The sequence below is a fragment of the Cricetulus griseus genome, chromosome 6, assembly GCF_003668045.3.
Source record: "Cricetulus griseus strain 17A/GY chromosome 6, alternate assembly CriGri-PICRH-1.0, whole genome shotgun sequence".
NCBI classification, from domain to species: Eukaryota; Metazoa; Chordata; class Mammalia; order Rodentia; family Cricetidae; genus Cricetulus; species Cricetulus griseus.
The window spans coordinates 131,640,831-131,664,377 of record NC_048599.1 but is presented as its reverse complement, the minus strand read 5'-3'; the positions used below and the strand labels follow the sequence as shown (position 1 = coordinate 131,664,377).

Sequence of the window (23,547 nt, the reverse complement as noted above, 5' to 3'; positions counted from 1 at the left end):
AGACAAGACTTCACAAGGAGAGATATTGTGTCTTTCTTTAGGCATCTTCAGCCTGGTGGACAGAGAGCTTTGTACACACCAACTGGATTTTGTGCACATTCTTTTAACAGTTCAGATTTTGTTAGCAAAATGGTGACCTGAAAATACCACGCTTATAAGAAAATAAGGGAAATTTGTTTTGACAGGTGCAGTATTAATGCTGCACACACCCATGATCCTCTTTCAATAATATGTCCTAATGCTTTAACATGGAATAAATGAGATTGGTTAAAATGAGAATAGGCCCTTATTTTGTTGATTTTCAGATACTGTGGTAGAGCACATAGATTATTTTTAAGCTTGTTCTGGGCCTCCTTTAAATTGGGGCCAAGCTACAAGGGTTAATGATGCCTTTAAGATGCAATGCACTCCTACATAAAAAGCCTTTGCTGGTCGATCACAAAAACATACTCTCCTGAAACAGTAGTTGACAAATATGTTATAGATACAATTTGAATGAGCTCTATAACTTAGACTGGAACACTATCCTTGATGTGCCTTGGAGCACCTGTCTGGATATTCAGTTCCTTTTTCTTGTCCTCATCTCTCAGGAAAACTTGTCTGTTGCCCCCAAGCTTTGCTTTCCCCAAATCTCCAGAAGCATTGGGTATTAATTGAAAATACTATACTTATCTAGAATACATGGGGCCTGTAATTTGATACTCAATATCAAAATAAGAAACAAAAATAATAAATAAATACAAAATTTTCTTGATTCTAAGACAAATCAGTTAACACCACTGTAAAAGATAAAACTATAAAATAATTCATACATAAGAAATATATATAGACAGGGAACATCAGGTGTTAAGGAGAAGCAGAAAATGGCAGAAATGTAATCTGAGCACCTGACCTTTACTAAGTCACTTTATTAGAACCATTTCCATGAAAGTTAATTTGCTAATAAAAAATTATAAGACTGTCAATCCCATGGTAACGCAGATTATGTCTTGGGTTCTTCTATTTTGAAACACAGGTAAAAAAGCGTTCTGTCCATAGTGTGGTAATATTAAAAAGAGGCAAATACTGCAACCAGTGAGCTTGGTGAAAGGTAATTAGAAGAGTTTGGCCACACACTTGGAAGAGACAGATGAAATCCTTAGGAAACTTAACTAATTTGTGGTGATCTAAATGGAGTATGACCCTGAAACACTCATTTCTTGTCTTTCTACAATGCTTTTGCTCATACTCATCACATGATGCCATGCATATTGCATCTCAGAGACTCTCTAGACTCTCATATTGCATCTCAATAACTCTCTAGTCATTGGACAAAGGACATTCCTCTGATGTTGAACTTACAGTCTGTAAGGCTGCAAGTGAAGTAAACCTCATTTCTTTAATAATTATCCAACTACAGATATTTTGTTGCTAAAAAATAAACAGAAATCAGGGTGGTATGTAGTGCAGGATGATATCTCAGTAGTGAGAGAACAGCAGAGTGGGGAAAATATAAAGAAAGGTGAAATCCAACAGAAAAATGAAATGGAAAAAGATTAGGTACAGGAAGAGTAGAGAAGTCAATGATAGAAAGACAAGGGAGACAAATAGAGAAGGTATAGATGAAGAGGAGAAGAGAAATGTTTTATTTGGAGGTTTTTGCCATGTAGTGTCTGTGGCATGTGAGACATGGTAAGGGATTCTCTACAATCCTTTCATCCTCTTCAGTCAGCTAAGAATGCCTTAGATACTGACTGGTCAGTGAGAAGAAGTATTACGTTTGTGATGTCAGCATCCAAGTATTACTTGGATGTCAGCATACTGCTCTGCATTGTTATGAATACAATATGATGTTTTAAACCCCATGTTCTGCTCTGAAATTATGATTCCATATAAGACACTATCTCATGGATGTTTCCCATTACAAAAATGTCCCTGTATTGTACTGAAATTAATCTCCATCTCTTTCTCTTGCTCTTCCCTTTTGATAGAACCTCACTAATTTCACAGACTATCCTAGAAATAGTCACTGTGTAGCTCTCAGTTTGGTTGTGAACTTTCAGTTCTCCTGCCTCTCTCTTTCCACCTTACCCAAGTACAATGTATTAAAAAAATTTATATGCCAATGGAATATAAGACTCCTGAATCTCTGTGACTTGCTATTGAGGGCTGACAAGGAGACTAAAAGGAAAATGAGATTACTCACTCATTTACTATTCAGCACTGAAGTGCCAACATTTACATTTTTATCATTATGCCTAGAATGAGTTTTATGATGCATTGCTTCTAAATTATCTTGTCATGTAACTGATATAACAGTGTCACTGACAGTAAAAGAAATCTTTATCTAGTAACAATACACATCACAAATTCAGAGAGACATAAGTAGGTATGTCTGCATGTATATTCCATATACTTCAATTCTAGAATCTAATTTCTTTCCAGCTCTATGGGCAAATTCAGTTTCATGGTATGAAGAGGAGAAATAGGTAACAAATTTAAGACAAAATAACATGTTCATGGTTGGGAAGATAAGAGCATATAAATACTCAAGAGTTTGCCATGTGTGTGGATGGCTTGGGACACAGCCAGAGTGTAAGCCCACAAAGTTCTGTTAACACCTTCTCTGTGTGGGTGATGATAAAATGGCTCTTGACACTTAGGGGACACTTCTGCTAGCACCTCTTTTGACTGTCTCAAGACTGCTACAGAAAAACCTCCAGTCTCAACCTGTCTGTTTCTTGACTTTTCTTGCACTGTTTTTATGAGTAGTTTCATGTGTTTTGGCAATGGTGTAACTGTAGTCACAAGCTTTTGGCCTTTAGTAAATAACTAAATCTTCAGTGCTGCTCATGCCAGCATACACCACAGAGACTGATCTGGTGAAAAACATCCTCAGGCCAACCATACTTGTACATCTCTACTTGTAACTTTGATTTGAATTTCACATTTGAAATAGTTACTTGTTCTCCCATTTGCAAACATCAGTTTTCACATGCATTCACAGGGGATATGTTGTACCACACAGTTAGACCTGTCCCAAATTTGATAAAATCTACCCTGTCACTTTCACATGATGAGGTAACAGAAACAGCAACTTAATGTCTTCAACAAAACTATGAACACTGTCTAGGTGACTTTTGCCATGTGTTGCACTATGCAAACCCGTTGGTTTAGTAGAAATACATGAATGCATACATTCATCTCATGCTAAATTATACACACAATGCTTTCCCACTGTGTCACCTCAGGCTACACATCAATCATTCCAATGTTAATTTCACTATCTTTGAAAGTTTAAAATGGTTCTGAATTTAGACTAACGTTTAAAGTAGATAGTAAATATGCCTAATGGCTGGCACTCATGTTCACTTTTAACCTTCTTTCTTTATCATCCCAAGCCCACCTGCCTAGGGATAACACTTCTCACAATGGGCCAGGTGCTCCCACATCAATTACCAATAAAGAAAATGTTCCATAGATATGCCCATAGGCCAACCTGAGGAAGGCAATTCTTCAACTGAGATTCCCCCTTCCCTGATGTGTCTACTTTTGTGTCAAGCTAAAAACAAATATTAATCAACATAATGTTGTCCATGATCTCTTTGTGCTTTATGTACATTTATGTTTTAAATGCATTTGTGTCTATTCATCACCTGTGGACTGGGAGCCTGCAGAAGTCAGAAGAGTATATCAGAAGCCCTGCTACTGGAGTTATAAATGTTTGTGAGCCACCATGTGGGTACTGATAATTCATCACAAGTCCTTTGCAAGAGCAGCCTGTATTCTAGTTTTGTTTTCCTTGATGTTTGAAAGTGGATTGTTTTTTCAAACGCTATATTCTTATGGTGATTTCAACTCCCCAAACTCATCCAAGATTCTCCTCATTCATAACTGCTGAACCAACTCTCCAACTCACAAAAACACATGACTTTTAACTTTCAATAACACAAAAAAATTCTTATGTGCATTTCCAGACATTATATCCCAAAGTAGTTGAATATATAAATGGCATTTCTGAAAAAATGTTCATAGTGGATTCTGGAGGCCACATGGACTTGAATCATACTATTTGCACTACAAAGGCCACATAGAATTACACACAGAGGAAAACAATGTAAGCTCAATGAAATTGCCAACCACTGGAAGATTAAAAGCTCTGGATTCTTCAAATGATGAGTAAACAAGGGGAAACACCTTTAGCAGAAGAGGCTTAGGAGTCTCACAAATTCAAGTTTGTAAGGATTGGGGACATCAGAGATGACAATCAACACACAGATCCTACTTCAAATAGGACTTTTTGAATTCGAGAGAACATAGCTATAACTTGATAACCGAGAGCTACCTGGAACCCAAAAAGTCTAGAAAGGTCACAAGGAATTACATGCAATACATTCCATCTTGAGAAGGAGGAAGAAACTTTGGAGACAGAGATCACTGGGATTGAATATACTGTACTGAATCTGAAATTCAACATCAAGACTGAATTGTTTTGAAAATGAAAATTGTGTGTCATGTTTAATCTTGACTCTCAAATTGATTGGATTGGGAGAAGGTTCAATTAATAAAACACATCTCTAGATGTGTCTCTGAGAGTGTTTCCAGAAGATGTTAGCTAAAGGGAAAAGGACTAATATAAATGTGTGCAGTGCCATAGCAAATTAGCATCCTCAACTGAATGAAAAGAATATATGGGAAACAATCCCTATGCTCTCTAAATTCTGTGAGGTTATCACAGCCTTCTGCCATGTGGCCATGTGACTTTGTCTCCTCACAGGCCACAATCAATGGAGTTAGAAGCCTTACTAACAGCTGAAACAGTGAACCAAAGTATCTCCTTCTTTTAAATTGTTTCATTTGGTTCCCTCTCAACTATCTATCACAGTAGAAGACATAAATTGTAACATGAATTGCCTGAATTTAGATAGCATAACAAAATAAAAAAAAAAAAAACTAAGTCTCTCATGAATGGAGGCTAAATTCAAAGTTCCAAAGGTGTAAAAAATCCTTAATTCAAACTATTTTACGTTTAATAATATAGCACAGATATTCAAAAGACCTAAAAATTCCTTGAAGAAGGCAATAAATGACTCAGTGTATAATTTGTTCCCTTGAGGAAATGAAAACATCAGGGTGATAGAATCAGATAGAATTAACATTAAACATCAAATTCTAGAAAAACTTTTAGATAAAAACACATACAATTAACACTGTTTAAGAATGCCACAATGAAAATAGGAAAATTGATTCAGTATACCAACTCAGAGGTATATCATGGTCAAATAAATAATAAGAGCACAGAAATCATCTGTGGTACAAAGGAAAATGAGCCATCATGCTCAACGGGATGGAAACACATTGGCATGTTTGTGTGTTTGTTTGGTCTGAAACAACACAGAAAGCAGAGTAACAGTAGATTGGCACTGTTTACCAACTCACACATCCAAATATGAAGGCATTGTTTTAAAACAGTGTTTCCTTTGTATGGCAGTACTCTACAGAATTGTGTTTGTAAAACAAGAATTCAAGAAAAATTACAATTTCAAACCTACCTGTGGTAACTACTAGAAAAATATGCTATTTGTTACACACCAAGCATTTGTTATGTATTCATAAGTCATTTAGGGAAAACTTAGCAGTTACATTTGCCTATATCTGTAAATTCAAAGACCACCTATCATATTTTTTGAGCAAGGTCTCTCAGAAAGTCTCAAGCTTGACATTTCTATGAATCTCTCTAGTCTATGAGCTCCTGCACAGGGCTTATAGACACACACAGTTATACCTGGGTTATTAAATAGTAATTATTAAGAATTCCAAACAGCTTATTTTTTGTCCCATTCACTACCATTTCTTCCCATTGACTCCTCCCACATCTATCTGCCTCATTTTTGTAACCCCCAGTTACCTGTCTTCATGTTTTAAAAACCAAACTCAAGTCTTTTTTGTTTCCCATATATTCATTGGTATGGAGCCATCCACTGTACTGCAGAAAACTTATCAAGGGCGACAGCCTTGAAGAAAACTGGTCTCCCTCCTTCAAAAGTCATCAGCCATCCATGCCTCCTAAATTAAGGAAGAGCGCCTCTTCTCTCCATTTGAGAATGTTCACTGCCATGCCTGTCTTTTATGTTGGTTCTGGGAACTGGAAATTAAGATTCGTTTTATTTTTTTTTTTTTCTCATAGAAAGTGTTATGCTATCCTAGAGCCCTCATCCAGTGGCTGATGGAAGCAAAGACAGACATCCACAAAAATACACTGAGCTGAAATCTGGAATTTAGTTGAAGAGAGGGAGGAATGAAGATCTAAGGGATCTGTACCAGGTTGGAGAAACCCACAGAAACAGTTGGCTTGAACAAGGGAGAGCACATCGATCCCAGATACTATCTGGGAGCCTAGTACAAGACTGATACAGTCCCCTGAACATGGATGCCAATAAGGAGGCCTCTGGCAAGCCTCTGGAAGTGGATTAGCATTTTTTCCCTGGTGTAAGAACGGACTTTGAGAGCCCTTCCCACGTGAAGGGATACACTCTGGCCCTGGACACAAGGGGAAGGGCCCAGGCCCAGCACAGAAAGATTTGGTGGACTTTGCAGAGCCCCCATTGAGGGCCCTACCTTGCCTGGGGAGTGGTGGTTGGATGGGGTGAGGGTAAGTTGGGGGTGGGGGAAGAGGGATGGGGATGAGGGGAGGGAGAGGGAGAAGGGACTTACTTGTGAAACAAGCTTGTTCCCTAACTTGAATTAATAAAAAAAAAAAAAAAAAGAAAAAGAAAAAAATCAGTGTTCTTATTCCCCAGGCAGTGGTGGTGCACACCTTTAATTCCAGCACTTGGGAGGCAGAGGCAGGCAGATCTCTGTGAGTTTGAGACCAGCCTGGTCTACAAGAGCTAGTTCCAGGACAGCCTCCAAAGCCACAGAGAAACCCTGTCTCGAAAAACCAAAAAAAAAAAAGAAAAAAAAAAAGAAAAAGAAAAAAGAAAGTGTTCTTATTCACTGAGGCATAGGCAGAACTTCCTAATGGTTTCTAAATTAATTTCTAACATAAGTGAGTAAAGACCTTGTTAACAAGGTCATTGATTATTGAAACATCATTATCATGACATATTACTTTATTATTATTTTAACCAATAACCAAATCAATAAGAAAAATACTATAAAGTCATAAGAATCAGCACCCATACTCCATCAAAAGTACTCTTGACTTCTAAGAGAACAACACAGTAAAAATTCGATCCTCTGCTATTTAAATTTTATTATTTTAAGGAAGCATGTTCATATGTGCCCTTTTCCACATACCTAATTTCATCAATATTATTTTGTGAGATTTAGTCATATAATAAACTATAATAAACTAAGTAGAACTAATTGTGATTGTAACTTCTGTGTAATACCTATTGCAAACACATATTTAATTTCAGATCATTTGAAATATAAAAGAGAGACATATGAATGAAAACTAAATTGTTAGTTTATGATGAAACAATAGTAGAAAGTTCTCTCTCTCTAAAATTATATCCAGAAATAGTAGAAAGGATGGTAGATTAAATAAATGGTCACACTTAAACTTTAAAATTAAAATAGTTCATACAAATGACTATTATTAAAGGATCTAAATCATTGGACCAAAAGATCATTCTACTGTTAGTTTCCAAGTTTTATCTCAAGTGGTGGTTTCAATCTGAACTGTCTCCCATAGGCTTGGGATCTGCAGGCATATTGATTCTCCCCAGGGGACCAAGCAACCTTGAATCTGCTGTGATGCCTGGACTACTCCTGCCTCCCCCCAGACTCAGGGAAAAGGAGAGAAAGAGAGCCCACCTGTATGCACTGGAAGAAGGGGTGGGAAGAAGACATAAGAACACATTCAACAACAGAAAAATCTATATGACACCACCAAAGTCTAGTGATTCTATGCTAGCAAGACCTGAACATCCCAATGCAGATGAAGCAGAAGAGAATGACCTTAAAAACAACTTCATGAAGATGATAGAGACTCTGAGAGAGGAAATGAGAATGTCATTTAAAGAAATGGAAGAAAAGACAAGCCAAAAATTACAAGAAACAATTCAAACAGTGCAAGGTTTGAAAGCTGAGACAGAGACAAAAAACAAAAACAACAACAACAACAACAAAAAAAACCACCCAGTCTGAGGGAATTCTGTAATTAGAAAAGATGGGTAAATGATCAGGAACTACAGATGCAAGCATAACCAACAGAATACCAGAGATGTAAGGGAGAATCTTAGGCGTTGAAGATACAGTGGGAGAAATAGATTCACCAACCAAAAAGAATCCCTTTTTTTATTGTATTAGGACCAATCTGTGTCTTTACATCTAGCAGCATTTGTTTTATGAAGTTGAATGCATTTAAATTCAATGTGTATATGTTTAAAATCATGATATCCACTCGATGTGTTTTCCCTTAATAAGTGTGCAGGCTTCTCTACCTTGTCTTCTTGTCTGCCTAATTTTGGTTTGATGTCTATTTTGTCACACAGCAGTATGGGGATAATTGCTTGTTTCCTAGTTTTGTTTGCTGCAGATTTCATTTTCCACTCTTTCCCTATAAGTAGATTCTGTCTTTGATTATGAAGTACATTTTCTTGGAGGGAACAAATAAAATAGATGGATCCTATTTTTAGATCCAATCTAGTTTGTGTCCTTTGTTTATGGAATCTAGGCCATTGATATTTAGTTATTTTTTTAATTTTTAATTTAAATTAGAAACAAGATTGTTTTACATGTCAATTCCCGTTCCCTCACCCTTCCCTCCTCCCCTCCCCCCACTAATTCCCTACCTATCCAATACCATTTCTGCTCCCCAAGGAGAGTGAGGCCTTCCATGGGGGGGTGTTCAGAGTCTGTCATATCCTTTAGGATAGAGCCTAGGCCCTCCCACATGTGTCTAGGCTCAGGGACTATCCTTCTATGTGGAATGGGCTCCTAAAGTCCACACCTATGCTACGGGTAAGTACTGATCTACTACAAGAGGCCCCATAGATTTCCCAGGCCTCCTCACTGACACCCACATTTAGGGGATCTGGATCAGTTCCATGCTGGTTTCCCAGTGATCAGTCTGGGGGCCAAGAGCTCCCTCTTGTTCAGGTCAGCTGTTTCTGTGGGTTTCACCAACGTGGTCTTGACCTCTTTGCTCTTAATTTCTCCTTCTCTGCAACTGGATTCCTGTTCAGTTCAGTGTTTAGCTGTGGGAGTCTGCGTCTACTTCCATCAGCTGCTGCATGAAGGCTCTAGGATGGTATATAAGTTAGATGTCAAGCTCCTTATTAGGGGAGGGCATTTAAGGTAGTCTCTCCACTGTTGTTTAGATGGTTAGTTGGTGTCATCCTTGTAGATCTCTGGACATTTCCCTGTGCCTGATTTCACTTTAAACCTATACTGGCTCCCTCTTTGATGGTATCTCTTATTTTGCTCTCCTCTGTTCTCCCTGATATACAAACTTTCTGCTCCCTTATGTCCTACTCATCCCTCCTCTTCTCCCCTTCTCATTCTCCTAGCTCCCTCTCCCCTCCCCACTAATTCAGCCGTACAGAAACCACTGGAATGAAAAGTCCAGTCTAAGGAAGTTAACTACACTCACAAAAACATAGGCAATAGATAATTAGACTTTTTCAACAGCCAAAAGAAAAATCGAGGAAAGCATGCATGTCATGAAACTTTCTTTTTTGTTTGTTTGCTTTTTCTTCCTGTTTCCCTTTAAAATAGGTTCAGGATGTTATTCTAGGTGTAAAAGCAAAGTAAAAAAAAGAAGTATAGTTTGTGATCCTTGATTAAGTCTTGGAATGAGAGTAACAAGCACCCAAAAGTCTATGCTTCAGAGACTGGCAGCATAGCTATAATAACAACATGAACATATCAGCAAGAATGGGCTCCCGGTGTCCAGTTCCTCTGTGTGGTGATAATCTTCTGCTGGTGTAGAAGAGTAATCTTTCTTAGAAGCTGTTGTGAGATTAAAAGAAATAATTCAATTATTGCTGTTGACATTTATTGATATCAATTAAGTACATGTTTCTTTGTACTTCAGTTCCCATTTGGATTTATTTTTCAGCTTTGCTGTAAATGTGTATAATGCTGAGATTAAAGAAACTCATACAGCATAATTTTCATAGAGATTCCTGTTAATCTATTAGTTTTAGATGCTCCATTAGCTTTCTGTCCTTCTTAACCCGAAATATACTGCTCCTTTATTCCTAGTAGCACTTGACACTGTAATTTAATCTTAGCATACAGTGTGCGAGTGGATGTGATAAATGGGAAGCACTGCTGTTGGTATGACACACGAGTCACCGTTTCCTCCTTCTGCCCTATGTAAGCATTTGTCATTCTGCAGGGTAATTAGAAAGCCATGACAAGTGTCTGCCTGCCCCAATTACAAATGTCTGCACTTGAAAACAGGACTTCAACATCCAATTAAAATTATAATTACTTTATCAAATTCCAGTTTCACCACAGCCATTTCTGCTGAATCAAGCTAAACAGCCCCATTTTCCACCATAAAGCAAAAGCTTTCTCTTTTAAAAGTTCTACAAATTCCAAATAAAAAATGGAAAGTGAGAGACAAGAGACTTTTATTTATTATTTAAGGAAGACTCATAAAACAAATTAAAAACCTTAAAGTAAAAGTTTTTACACTACAAAGCTGCACTATAACTAGTTTCAGGCTACACCATGGCACAGCCTCTTCACAACCTACCATATAGTATCTGTGAGTACTATTACAATTTGGATTTGTATATCATGCATCACTCATTGGAAGCTCACATTGACAAAGAGGCAAATATGTCTTCCCCATTGTTTCATTCCTCAACTATGGCTTAAACAGGAAGTGACAATAAAGAAGTGCGCTTTTAGTGAAATCACTATTAGAATGGCTATTTCACAGAGGTCAGAATTTACTCATTTCAAAATCACAAAATGGTAACTAGGTAACTGCTAGAAATTAAGGGCCTCTCTTGTGATATAAGTTAATAATATCCAAAGTAAAAGAGAAAGGGATCAATAGGGTGGAATAGTGGAGCACAGAATGCAATGACTTTTATAAACAGGTAAGGAAAGTTGGTGCTCAGCATGATGCCTCAATGTTCTGGGAAATAATCATATAAGGATGCAGGTTGGGATTGCGACAATAAATAACTCATTGGCTTTCGAAACATTATTCTTGTAATATGACAAAGAACCAGAACATACATCATCATATTTAGTACAGGTTATTTCAAGGTACTAACTATTTAGAGAAACAATAAAGAGAATGAAGATGACCATATGCCTTGGCATATATCGGATCTGTTTTGACATTTTCTCAAATGTTTATATTTCTGAAAATAAACTTCCTAGCAAATAACTTGGCATTGAAAAACCACTGTTGGGGGAAAATTACATCTTAAATGGCTTTGTAAATTGACTTCTTAAAAAATGGATTTCTCTTTGATTACTTATCTAAATTACAGCTATAGAACTCAAACAAACTTTCAGCCAGCTCCCCACAGCCTGAAACAGGTAACAAAGACATAATACATACATACATACATACATACATACATACATACATACATACATATCCATCAAGTTACTTCTAGGTATACAATCAGAAAGGGTTTCTTTTGTCTCAAACACAGAACAGATTTTAATCTGTGGGCAAAGGTCAAACCTAGGTAAAACAACCTAAAATACAACAACTAATATGGTTTGTGTCCTAGTTAGCATCAGCTCTCAAACTGACAGAGACCAGAGTGATCTGACAGAGAATCAGTCGAGAGATTGTGCAGATCAAGTGCCCATATTCAGTTCTGTAATAGATAGTCTTTATTGACTGATGATTTACTTGGGGAGACTAGCCTACTGTGGAGGCCGCCAACTCCAGGCAGATGGGCCTGTATTTTTTAAGGAAATATGTAGAGAATGAGCCAGAGAAACACAGTGAAGAATATCCTCCATGGTTTTTGCTTCTAATTCCTTCCTTGATTTAGTTTCTGCCCTGGCTTTCCTCAATGGTGGACTGTTAAGTAGAATTATAAGAGTTCCATAAAAACACCAAGGTAACAACCATTACATATATGCAGAGGACCTGGAACAGACCTATGCCGGCCCCGTGTTTGTCATTTCAGTCTCTGGCAGCCCATGTGAGTCCACTTAGGAGATTTGGCCAGCAATGTTGTCCTAGTGTCCTCTAGCCCCTCTGAGGCTTCTGTTTGTTTGCTTTTTCAAATGAAGGATAATTATGTGGAAATTCATTTAAGTTCTAAGCAAAGAACAGTCAAATTATATTGATACATATAAATTGTACTTACTGTTAAAATCTTTTCGGAATTATTTTTAGGATCATAGGACAGAAAAGTGACTCAAACTTCTCCTGGGGTAATCATTCCCCCTCTGTTTGATAGTGTTCAAGTTAAAACAAGCCTCCCCTTAAACATTACATTCACTCTATGCAAACTTTCTTTGTGGAGACAAGTATTTATTCATATCAAATAAAGAACTAATATTAGCCTGTCCCTAGAACAAATCTATAAGAAATTATTAAACTTTTACAAGCATTCAGCGCAGCAAACATTATTTCAAAGAATTGAAAGATTGTATAACTACAGATATATCCAGTTATCAGTAACATATACAACACTTCTTATGCCAGCCTCATCTTAAGAACTAGCTACCTGGATACAATGTTTTGGACAATGCATGAACTACTAGCTTTACAAAGTTGTGTTGCTGAACATAAATATATTTCCAATATCTGATAATATATAAATAATTAAGTTCTCAATTATTCCATAAAAGAATGAGTTGAAATATGAAAAGAGGTGTGAAAAAATAATTATAAAATGAATGCACTAGCAAAATTTGAGTCAAATGTAACAAAAATATATCAGCTTTTTTTCTTGATTTTTTAATTTTTTTTTTATTTAGACTAGAAACAAGCTTGTTTTACATGTCATTCCCAGTTCCCTCTCCCTCCACTCCTCCCCTGACCCCTATTGATGCCCTATTCTGTCCCCTTTCTGCTCCCCAGGGAGGATGAGGGCTTTCATGGTGTATCTTCAAAGCCTATCATATCATTTGGAGCAGGGCCTAGACCCTCTCCATGTGTCTAGGCTGAGAGAGTATCCCTCTTTGTGGAGTGGACTCCCAAAGTCCATTCATGTACTAGGGATAAATACCAATCCACTCCCAGAAGCCCCATAGATTAACCAGACCCCCAAAATGACATCTTCATTCAAAGGGTCTGGAACAGCCCTATGCTGGTTTCCGAGCTATCAGTCTGGGGTCCATGAGCTCCCCCTTGTTCAGTCCAACTATTTCTGTGAGTTTCTCTGGCCTGATCTTGACCCTTTGGCTCATCATTCCTCCCTCTCTACAACTGTATTCCAGCTGTTTGACTCACTGTGTAGCTGTGGTTGTCTTCTTCTGCTTCCAACAGCTACTGGATGAAGGCTCTAGGATGACATATAAGGTAGTCATCAATCTCATTATTAGGGAAGGGCATTTAAGGTAGCCTCTCCACTATTGCTTTGATTGCTAGTTGGGACCATCTTGTAGATCCCTGGACATTTTCCTACTGCCATATTTAGACAATACATATCCACCAACACAGCTCTATATCAGCTTTTTATAATGTTTGACATTTAGAAAAAAAATCATTTTTTACCAAGTTAGTTAAAAACAATATAAGCGCTGCATGTGTGTGCATATGAGTGTGTGGAGGTTAGAGGCCAACACCAAGTGTCTTCGTCAATGATTTTCCATCTTATTTTTGACACAGGTTTTTTCAGTGAACCTAGGTGTCACCAGTTCATATAGTTACTGTTTGGCATATAAAAGGGCCTTCCTGTCTCTGTCCCTTAATAAGTAAGAAGCAGCACCATACAGATATTTGCTTGGGGGTGAGGATCCAATCGTGGCCCTTTAGATATGTGGCAAATGTTTTACTAAGTGAACTTTCTATGGATCCTATGAACAACATTGTGTTAAACAGTCCAGAAGTATAGATATTTTAAGAAATTTCTGAAGGTCTACTAAAGTTCTCAGTAACAGAAACTTAACATTTGTGATCCTCAAGATGGACCAATGCATTAGAGAGGCACCTGTTCTTTTTATGTACACAGAGTAGGATTGAGATGTCAAAATATATGCATATATTTGCAGATTTCATTGTTAGCATTTTATACTGGATCACCACTTTTTTCTTCATTTTGGAACAATTTTAAATGAAGGTTAACTTATTACATCTGAAATTCGTATCTGTTGACTGAAGCATAAAATATGAAATTTTTGATTAAGAATTTTGTAATATTTGGGAGAATTAATTTATGTATGCACACAGCAAGAATCAGCAATAAGAAAATCAACAAAACAATTGATCATATTTGGGAGTAAATGTGCATTCAAGAATGACATGTCTATGTAGATCTGTGGTATGAAATATAACTGAAAATAAGATCCAGGCATGGTGGAACATACCTTAGTCTCAGTGCTTACCAGGCTGAGACTGGAGGATAAATGTGAGGTTGTGGCTGCATGAGCTAAGAAGAGATTTCTAGCATTGTTTGGGGTTCAAAGACTATATTAAACCAATAAAAAGAAAACAAAATAATTAAAGAGTTGCTTCTATTTGTCAAAGATAACAGACTAAATAAACTAAAATAAATCATTTTTGAGAGCCTAAAACTAAAGACTCTTAGGAAAATAAATTGTCTCAGTAGAATTCCCTTGAATGACACTGTAGTCATAACTTTGGAAGGAGACAAAAAGACCCAGCATACCAGTTGGCTTTAAATTGGTAATATTTAAAAATTTATAATAAGCTAAAATACCTATCCATTAGGTATTATGTATGATAGTACATTGATACACACTTGTCAAAGAATGAACCATAGAAATTCTATGATGATTTTTAGAAAATAAAAATTTTGACTTTAGTGTATAATAAAAAACATGATAGCTGACACTACAAAGGAGAAGGGGAAGAAGGAAGAGAAGACTTTTTAAGTCCATAAGTAAAGCAAAGGTTTGATAAATTATTAATTATGTATAGATAATATAGAATATTAATATAAATTTATATTCAAAAGTGCAATGAAGAAGAAAGAGAAGTAGACCAAGAACACTAAATATTCATATTTTAAATAGGGTCCCAACTTGTAGATGTATTAAATAGGAATATTATTCATAAGTTCAGTGCCAACTAGTGTAGAAAATAAATGTGGAAAGTGTCAAGATTCACCTCTGGGGAATGGTAAAGGGGTACAGCAGAGAAATTGTTGCTTTTGTCTTGAGCTAAGCTATTTCTTTGAACTTTGCTGCAACAAGTATTTGATTAAATGACAAGATTGGAGTAGAACTACAGTTTTGTGTTGTAAATTTAAAAATACTGCTAAATGAAAAAAATCACGGGTTTTAAGTCTTCAAAAGGAATGGATATAGCTCAGTAATAGAGCATATGATTAACACATGCAGGATCTTGATTTAAATTTCCAGTATCTTAAAAATAAAGAGTTAATTCCTTATGGATTCCCCACAGTGGTACTAAAATACTTTACAATATACAATTAGTTACAAAGGTAGTTAATTGTGAACTATTAAAAGTTGAATCACTTAGGAATCTGGATACCAGTTAATTAAGCTGAAATATAGAAAAGTTAAATTAATAGTAAGCATAGTTTCTATTGGAAAAAATAAGTGCCAATGGAATGATCTGCCACAAATCAAACATTTGTTTCATCCCATCTTCCAAGGCTCTGGAACTACAGTGAAAGAGGGGACATAATCATTTTAACAGCTAAGGGATGGGGCAGACTAGAGTGAAACAGAATCTTTGGGGCATAACAAGACTGTTGCACCCGTGTACTCAAAGCAACTGTGGTAGCCTGCCCCAAACTACAGCAATTCTATACTAGTCAGCATTCTCCCATGATGTGGAAAGCAGTTCAGGAGCTCCATAACTCAGGAGCTGTGGATAGTGGATGACTTCTCTGGGAGAGAAAGTTTTCTCTAAGGATGTGGTAGATGGTTCATGCTCCAAATGGGTGGTCCTTTTTCAAGGAGTATATGGACAGCAGAAATTAAATTGGAATCCATGCACTGATTTTTTTTTTAAAGAAGAAAAACAGAATAAAAATTATATGAAAAGGAGGTAAGAGGAGAATGGGATTTTGGTGAAAGGGAGTAAAGGAAATTGAAGATTAAAATATATTCCATTACATTGTCAGAGTTAATAAAATATATTTTATTTTAAAAATTTCTTTTATTTTTGACATTATAATGAAATTTCTTTCATTTCTTTCTTCCCTTTCTTCCATCCAAATACTACCGCATAACCCTCTTTGCTCTTTTTCAGATTCATGGACACTTTTTTTCTTAATTGTTGTATATAATTTTAAAAGTATGAATAGTAAAATTTCTCACTGGAATTTCTCTAGCAGACTGACCACAGACATTGATGTCTGAAGCACAAAGCAATGAACAGTTGTCATTTTGTTTTTGTTGTTGTTGATGGTAAATTATTTAGAGGCTTGGCTACACACTTCCAAAATAGGGCAATGGTCTAATACTATCTATAGTCAAAGGAGAAAATGATGTGTGCTTGGGGTTGCAACACTCAGCAGGCACTGAACGTAAATTACCTGCCCCAACCACTCTCAAAATGATTTGGACAATAGGCAGAAACTTCTTTTGTGTGACATTTTCATAAAGAAACATTTATATGTCAACATTGTGCAATTATTTGCTTGAGTGCTTTTGTGTTTTTAACATGACTCCAGTAATGGCCAGAGGAAACATGACTCCAGTAATGGCCAGCGGAAACTGGAAGAAGATTAGCAATGAGCGTTGTGATGGCTGGTTTTATGTCAACTTGACACAAGGGATAGTCATTTTGTAAGAGATTCAATTGAGAAAAGGCTCTATCAAATTTGCCCATGGTGTAGTTTCTTGATTGGTTATTGATGTGGGAAGGTCCAGCTCACTGAGGAGGGTGATGTCTCCTGGGCTGGTGGTCCTTGGTGCTGTTACAAAGCAGGCTGAGCAAGCCATGGGGAGCAAGTCAGTCAGGAAGCAGCTCCTCTCCATAGTCCCTTCATTAGTTTCAGCCTCTAGGTTCCTGCACCCTTTGGATTCCTGTCCTTACTTCTCTCAGTGATGGACTGTGCTTTGCAGTTGTAAGCTGAAACTACATATCATAGTGTTTTCTCACGTCAATGAAAACCCTAATTAAGACAAGTGTTCTTGGTATTGAATTAGATTGACTATATAAAGGTTTCCATGTAAAGGGTGATATTTCTCTCATTTTATAGAGTCAGAGTCAATGTACTATCAAAAATTTTAAAAGAAAATATTACATTTTGCTTTCCAGAGATGAATCTGGAACAGTTATCGGGAGAAATTAATACTAAAACAACACTTCTGCTGCTGCTGAACTACTGGCTTGAATTATGTTTCATCTTGGTCTTCAACAGAGAATTAGGTTAGAGCTGATTAACAAGAAAAAAAGGCAAAAACACCCTAAATATTAGTAGTTTCTATGGATACAAATAAATACTTTCTCTTATCTCTGTGGTATGAAAACTTACATAACTCAAAGAAAACTCAGCACTTGCAATTTCAAATTACCAGGTTGATTCTCGAAGTATAATATCCGCATTTTGCCTTTTTGATAACAGAGCACCTATCATAGACTTTTCTAGTATAATGCCAAAACTGATGTGTTCACCATGTTATTTCTATATCTAAAAATCATTAAAGTGTTAAAGAAGCCAGGACTTGGTAGAAACTTGTGTTTAAAGAAAATGTTTCTTTTGTTTTGTTTTTTGTTTTTTCGAGACAGGGTTTGTATGTGGCTTTGGAGGCTGTCCTGGAACTAGTTCTTGTAGACCAGGCTGGTCTCGAACTCACAGAGATCCACCTGCCTCTGCCTCCGGAGGGCTGGGATTAAAGGCGTGAGCCACCAACGCCTGGCACAAGAAGATGTTTCTATAGTCAGTTTTCCACCTTGTCTTTTCTTCCTCATACATCTTTCTAATATTCTCTAGATCATGTTAGGAAACAGAGATTCTCTACATTTTCTTAGCTTTTCCTAAGACAAACACTTTAGTTTGGGTCATATAAAAACTTTACCAGTCTATAATGTCTAAACATACATGTCATTTGTTTCACAACCTAAGAGCAGATGTGTAATGTTTGATTTTCTTCAAATTGTTGTCATAAAGGGTTGAATAATTGAGTATTCCTCTTCCCTTCTCTAAGTATCAGCATCCAGAGAGTATTTTAGCATTTACAAGAAAATTCAAATCATCTTTGAGGTCACACCAACTTGGTGAATGGGAAGTAATTTTAGAGGTTATTCATCCAGAAAAAAAAAAAATTCGCCTGAAAATGTGTTTGGATTGATTGACTGTTTGAGAAGAGGTAGCAGATATATTTTGCAAGGTCATTGTGTTACAGTATGGTACAGACATCATTATCAACCCAGGTCAATATGAATATTTCACATTTAATATTAAAAATGTTATATGCTTATGGATTGATATTAGGATTTCATATTAGATTTTTAAATTGTTATGTGCTTATAAAATAGAATTTTATGAGGTATATCTGAATATTGCTTTTAAATTGACAGTAATAGATCCTGGCTCACTTTGTTATTAGTAAAATTTCTTATATAGTGTGAGAGGCCAGATAACAGAAAATTGCAAAGCAGATTCATGAAGAATGATGACAAGGATTTTCTCTCACCCGAGGTGGACTATGAGTGCTGAAATTGTTACAGCACTGAAACATGACTGATAAAGAGCCTAGAGCCAAAATTAAGAGTTTTGAAATAGGGAATTGTGCCTGCTGCTGCTGGGTATTTAAAGACAGAAGTTTGCTCTATCCCAACAAGTTACAGAGGGATATTCTTTCAAACATTACATGGAGAAATACCTGTGTATTGATGGTAGGGTTTTGTAGAGTGAGGATTGCCAATGAGCAATTGCCAGTTGATGAAGAACCCTGCATACTGAATGCTCATGTAATTCCAGCATTGAGTGATAGTATGTGACTTAGATGGATATAGACAGGAACACTGAGTGATATTTTAATCCCCTGCTTTAGTCTCCCAAGTGACAGTATAAACATGAGTAACCATGGCCCGGTTAACAGTGGGTAACTCAATCTAAAATTAAATTTGAAAATGTAAGGGATAGAAGAAAAAAATCTCAATTTTCTACTATCTTAATACATTGCGACTCTGACTAGATAAAATAATTTTCACAAATACAAGCAGAGAAATAATTGAAATAATTGACTACTTGTGGTAAAGCAAAATAAATATCTGTCTGAATATCCCTAGGTATATTGTAAGACACTGAAACTCTTAGAACATTGATGCTGACATGGGACATAGGATTAAGTGCTCAGCTTAATGGGCTGTGCAGTACTACCCTTCTGTAGGTCAGGGTATAAAGTATAAATTAATGTAAGAAAAAATTAGCAAGAATGCAGGAATTTCCCCAGTTAAATGTCAAGGAATTTTCTACACACTGTAAAGATTTTGGGAAATCAGACCAGAGATTAAGGAGGTCATTGGAATATGTAGGTTGGCCATCACATTTTCCTGAGCACTGGATATGGTCGAAATATTTTTGCTTTCAGGGCTATTTTCATTTTAGATGTTGCTAATCTTCCCATATCTGAAGAATAATTCTCTTATATTTACTCCTATTAAAAATCAACATATTAGCCAGGTGTTGGTGACCTTTAATCAACACTTGGGAGGCAGAGGCATGCCGATCTCTGTGAGTCTGAGGCCAGCCTGGTCTACAGAGCAGGTTCCAGGACAGGCTCAAAAGCTGCACAGAGAAACCCTGTCTCAAAAAAAAATAAACAAAAAAATCAACACATTAATGGTATGTAAAATGTTTAACTTTTCACAATGGTACACCATGATGTGATTTCTCTATGGTACAGAACTGAAGGGCAATTATTTAAGTTCATTTCAGCCTAAATAAGTAGGATCCCTTAGGTATATTTAATAGGTAACACTTATCTTCCTGGAGTTTTCATCATCCACAGAATTTTAGCTTTGATAAGATTCTACTTTGTGGTATTAAAGGTTGGATACATAACAGTAAAGCTACTTTGAGGTCAGAACCATCCTAGCATTAAAAGGAAATGTTATCATTGTAATTTAAGCCAAACAAAATAATTTCACTATATCTATCATGTCTTTGTATTGAATAAGAGTAAAACATAAAATTAAAATATGTCAAATTATTTTTAATATGTCCTCTTTTTTATTTTTATACAGCATGTAGTTTACAAGTTTGCACTAATACATTCTCATCTTACAAAGGCAATTAAGAGGAAGAATCTTCCTTTTCATATTTGAATCACCCAAACACAAAGAGTACTATACATTTTAAAAAACTTTCATTTGGATAACAACAACAACAAAAAGACAAGTAAAAAAAATGTTTTTTCTTATATACAAGTGGACATTGAAGTGGATCTAATTCGCTTTTCTTTTTAAAAGCTTCCGAAGACAAAAAGTAGCTTAAAATCTAACTAAGATGAATAAAAACATTGCTTACTAAACTACTTGTCTCTAGCACCATTCTCTCATTTCTTATGCTCTGATGCAGGTTCTTCTCTGTCTCTTCTCTCTTCCTTCATCATCTTGTTCTCCTTCCCAGAAACTGTCCTGTAGGGGAAGCTGTAGCCATGCCTACTTAGGGGCTGGCTACAGGTGTGCCTGACCACGCTTGCAAGGGCCTGGTCAGGGTGACATAGAGTGACTGCGTTTTCTCTTTCGGTTTCACTTTGGTACTTGCTGGACAGACTGCTGCCACACCAGCTGGCTAGGTTGCTCTGTAAGTAAGGCTTTTCCCTATTAAATACCCTTATATTTCTACCTGGCTCCGTATTGGTTATTTCCCACTATACTGTCCTCTTCCTTTGGGTGCTCCAGCATAGGGAGATCTGTTCCCCTTTACTTTTCCTTTAAATCTTCGGCCTCCTCCTCCTCCTTTTGATTCATTTGTTTAGTGATTCTTGCTGATACTCCATAATTTTTTTTCATTGCATCTTTTTTCTGCATGTCCTTTTGGTACTTTCCAAGTCTCCTTTTTGTTCCTTAATTGTAGGTTACCATTATTTGCACTTCTGGCTTTCTCAAGTGCTTCCTTAGCTTTTTCTTTAAAGAGAATTAGCCCCTCTTTTGCTCCTCTGACAAAGTCAATCCATTTTATTTCACTGTGATTTGAAAACAGGATGTGTAAATCTTCTCTATTGGTCTGATTATCCAAGTCACCTGAAAACTTCAGTAAGCATCCCATCTTTCCTTCTAGAGGTCTTGTTTTGTCCTGACTTCCTGACTTGTGTCTTCCTTCATGTTCTTGTTTAGCTTTTAATTTAGCCTCCACTTTGCTCTGATTTCTTTCTTTCTTTCTTTCTTTTTCTTTCTTTTTTTTTTTTTTTTTTTTTGCAGAGTAATCTTCTTTAAAGAGTATTAGCAGTCTTGTGTCTTTGTACTTTTTGTACTTCTGGCCAGGGGTATCCACAAACTTCTTTGCAGACTGAATGCTATCAAACACAGCAAATATTGACCCCTTAAATGTTTTGTGCAATGTTCATCTCATCTTAATATTCAGTATTTGACCTTTATCATCTAGCCATTCTTTTATGTCATCAAGAGTTGCATCAGTCGGAAAGCCTTAAATATAAACAGATCTGTTTTTTACATCAGTCTTCTACTCATCTGTCACTTCTGGAAGGGGTCTGCTTGGAGATCTTCTGATTTTAGTTTTATCTGCACTCACTTCCATGAGTTTTGCCTTAGATTTGCTCAGTGCTTGAACAATCACATTAAAGTCTGTTGTCAGCTGGTTTAGCCTGTTGAATTTTATCATTATGTCCAAAGGTACCCAGCCTTTATCCTATTTGATCTGTTCCTTTAAAAATTTGTCTCATGGCAAATTGAAGTCTCCAAAGTAATACTCAATTTGATGACAGATTTTGGCTTCCATAGCAGGCATTTTTTCATTATCTCCATTTTCAGCCATTTTGGCTATCTATAAAATTTCTCACACATTTTTAGCTGTAATCACAGCACTTGGAAGATCAAGATGAGAAGACAGAAATTTTGACCAGCCTGCGTTCAAAGCAAGATCTTCACTCAAACTAATAATATTTGAATTTGAAGTCATCATCAAATATCCAGTCAGTTTTCAAATTTTCCTCATTTTCTTGTAAATATCTTTTCAGTTGTTTTATTCACATCTAGGTCCCAATGTGTTAGCTCTTTGTCTTTTGAACTCAGAATTGAACCTTGAGCATCAAGCAGACTAGACACTCACTGTACCAAAGAGCTATATCTATATTCTTTTCTCATTTTCATTTTTTTGAGACAAGGTTTCTCTGTGAAACAGTCCTGGTTGTACAGGAACTCACTCTGTAGACCAGGCTGGCCTTAAACTCATTAGATCCAGCTGCCTCTGCCTCCAGAGTGCTGTGATTAAAGGCCTGTGCCACCAAAGCCTGACTTTATACTCCTTTAAAACTTTTTTTTCTTGGTTTTTCAAGACAGGGTTTCTCTGTGGCTTTGGAGGCTGTTCTGGAACTACCTCTTGTAGACCAGGATGGTCTCGAACTCACAGAGATCTGCCTGCCTCTGCCTCCAGAGTGCTGGGATTAAAGGTGTGCGCCACCAATGCCCAGCTCTAAAACTTTGTATTTATTTATTTTGAGACAGGATCTCATAGCAGCTCTATAGATCTGGCTGGCCCAAAACTCACTATATAGACCAGGCTGGCCTCAAACTCACTGATCTCTTCCTGTCTGTCTCTGAAGTACTGGGATTAAAAGTATGTGCCAACAAAATCAGATCACTTTTTGTTTTAAAACAGGGCTAAGTTGCACAGGCTGGTATAGTTGGAGATTTCTTGTCTTGCCTGTCAGTTCCCAAACAACCACTCTTAGGCTTAATATTAATTATAATTGTTTGGCTAATGGCTCAGGCATATTACTGAATAGCTTCTACAATTAAATTAACCCATTTTTATTATTCTATATTTTACCACGAAGCTCATAGCTTGTTACCTCACATCTTGCTTTCCCAGCGGCTACATGGAGTATCTCCCGGTTAACATGTCCTCTTAATTACCACTACTGCCCTCAAACTGATATGAATGCTATACTTTCTCATCCCTTTCTGGACAGTCTTCCTTTATCCTCAGTTTAGTGAACCTTATAGTGCTAATGTTGATGGACAGTCTATTAGCACTATAAGGTTCATCCCACTGAACCTTATAGTGCTAATGTTGATGGACAGTCTATGTAAACTGCACTTTCTTGGGAGGAATATGGTTGATATTGCTGAATCACATTTCCTTATCTGTTGTATGTGATCAAGGAATACTATGTGTTTGTGTCTATGCAGATTATACCTCTATTTTGAATAAACATAAATGACATCCCACAGTTATTCATACAATTGTCATAATTTACAGATATCCCTTTGATTCTCATCTGTTACTCATCTCCACATTCAGGGATATTGAGCTGTCATCAAATATCATA

The 23,547-nt window shown here is 36.6% G+C and overlaps 1 pseudogene; it reads right to left on the bottom strand.

Annotated features, from left to right (window-relative positions):
- Positions 1–20,897: 20,897 nt before the first annotated feature.
- LOC100760264 lies at positions 20,898–22,078 on the bottom strand (annotated as a pseudogene).
- Positions 22,079–23,547: the final 1,469 nt, after the last annotated feature.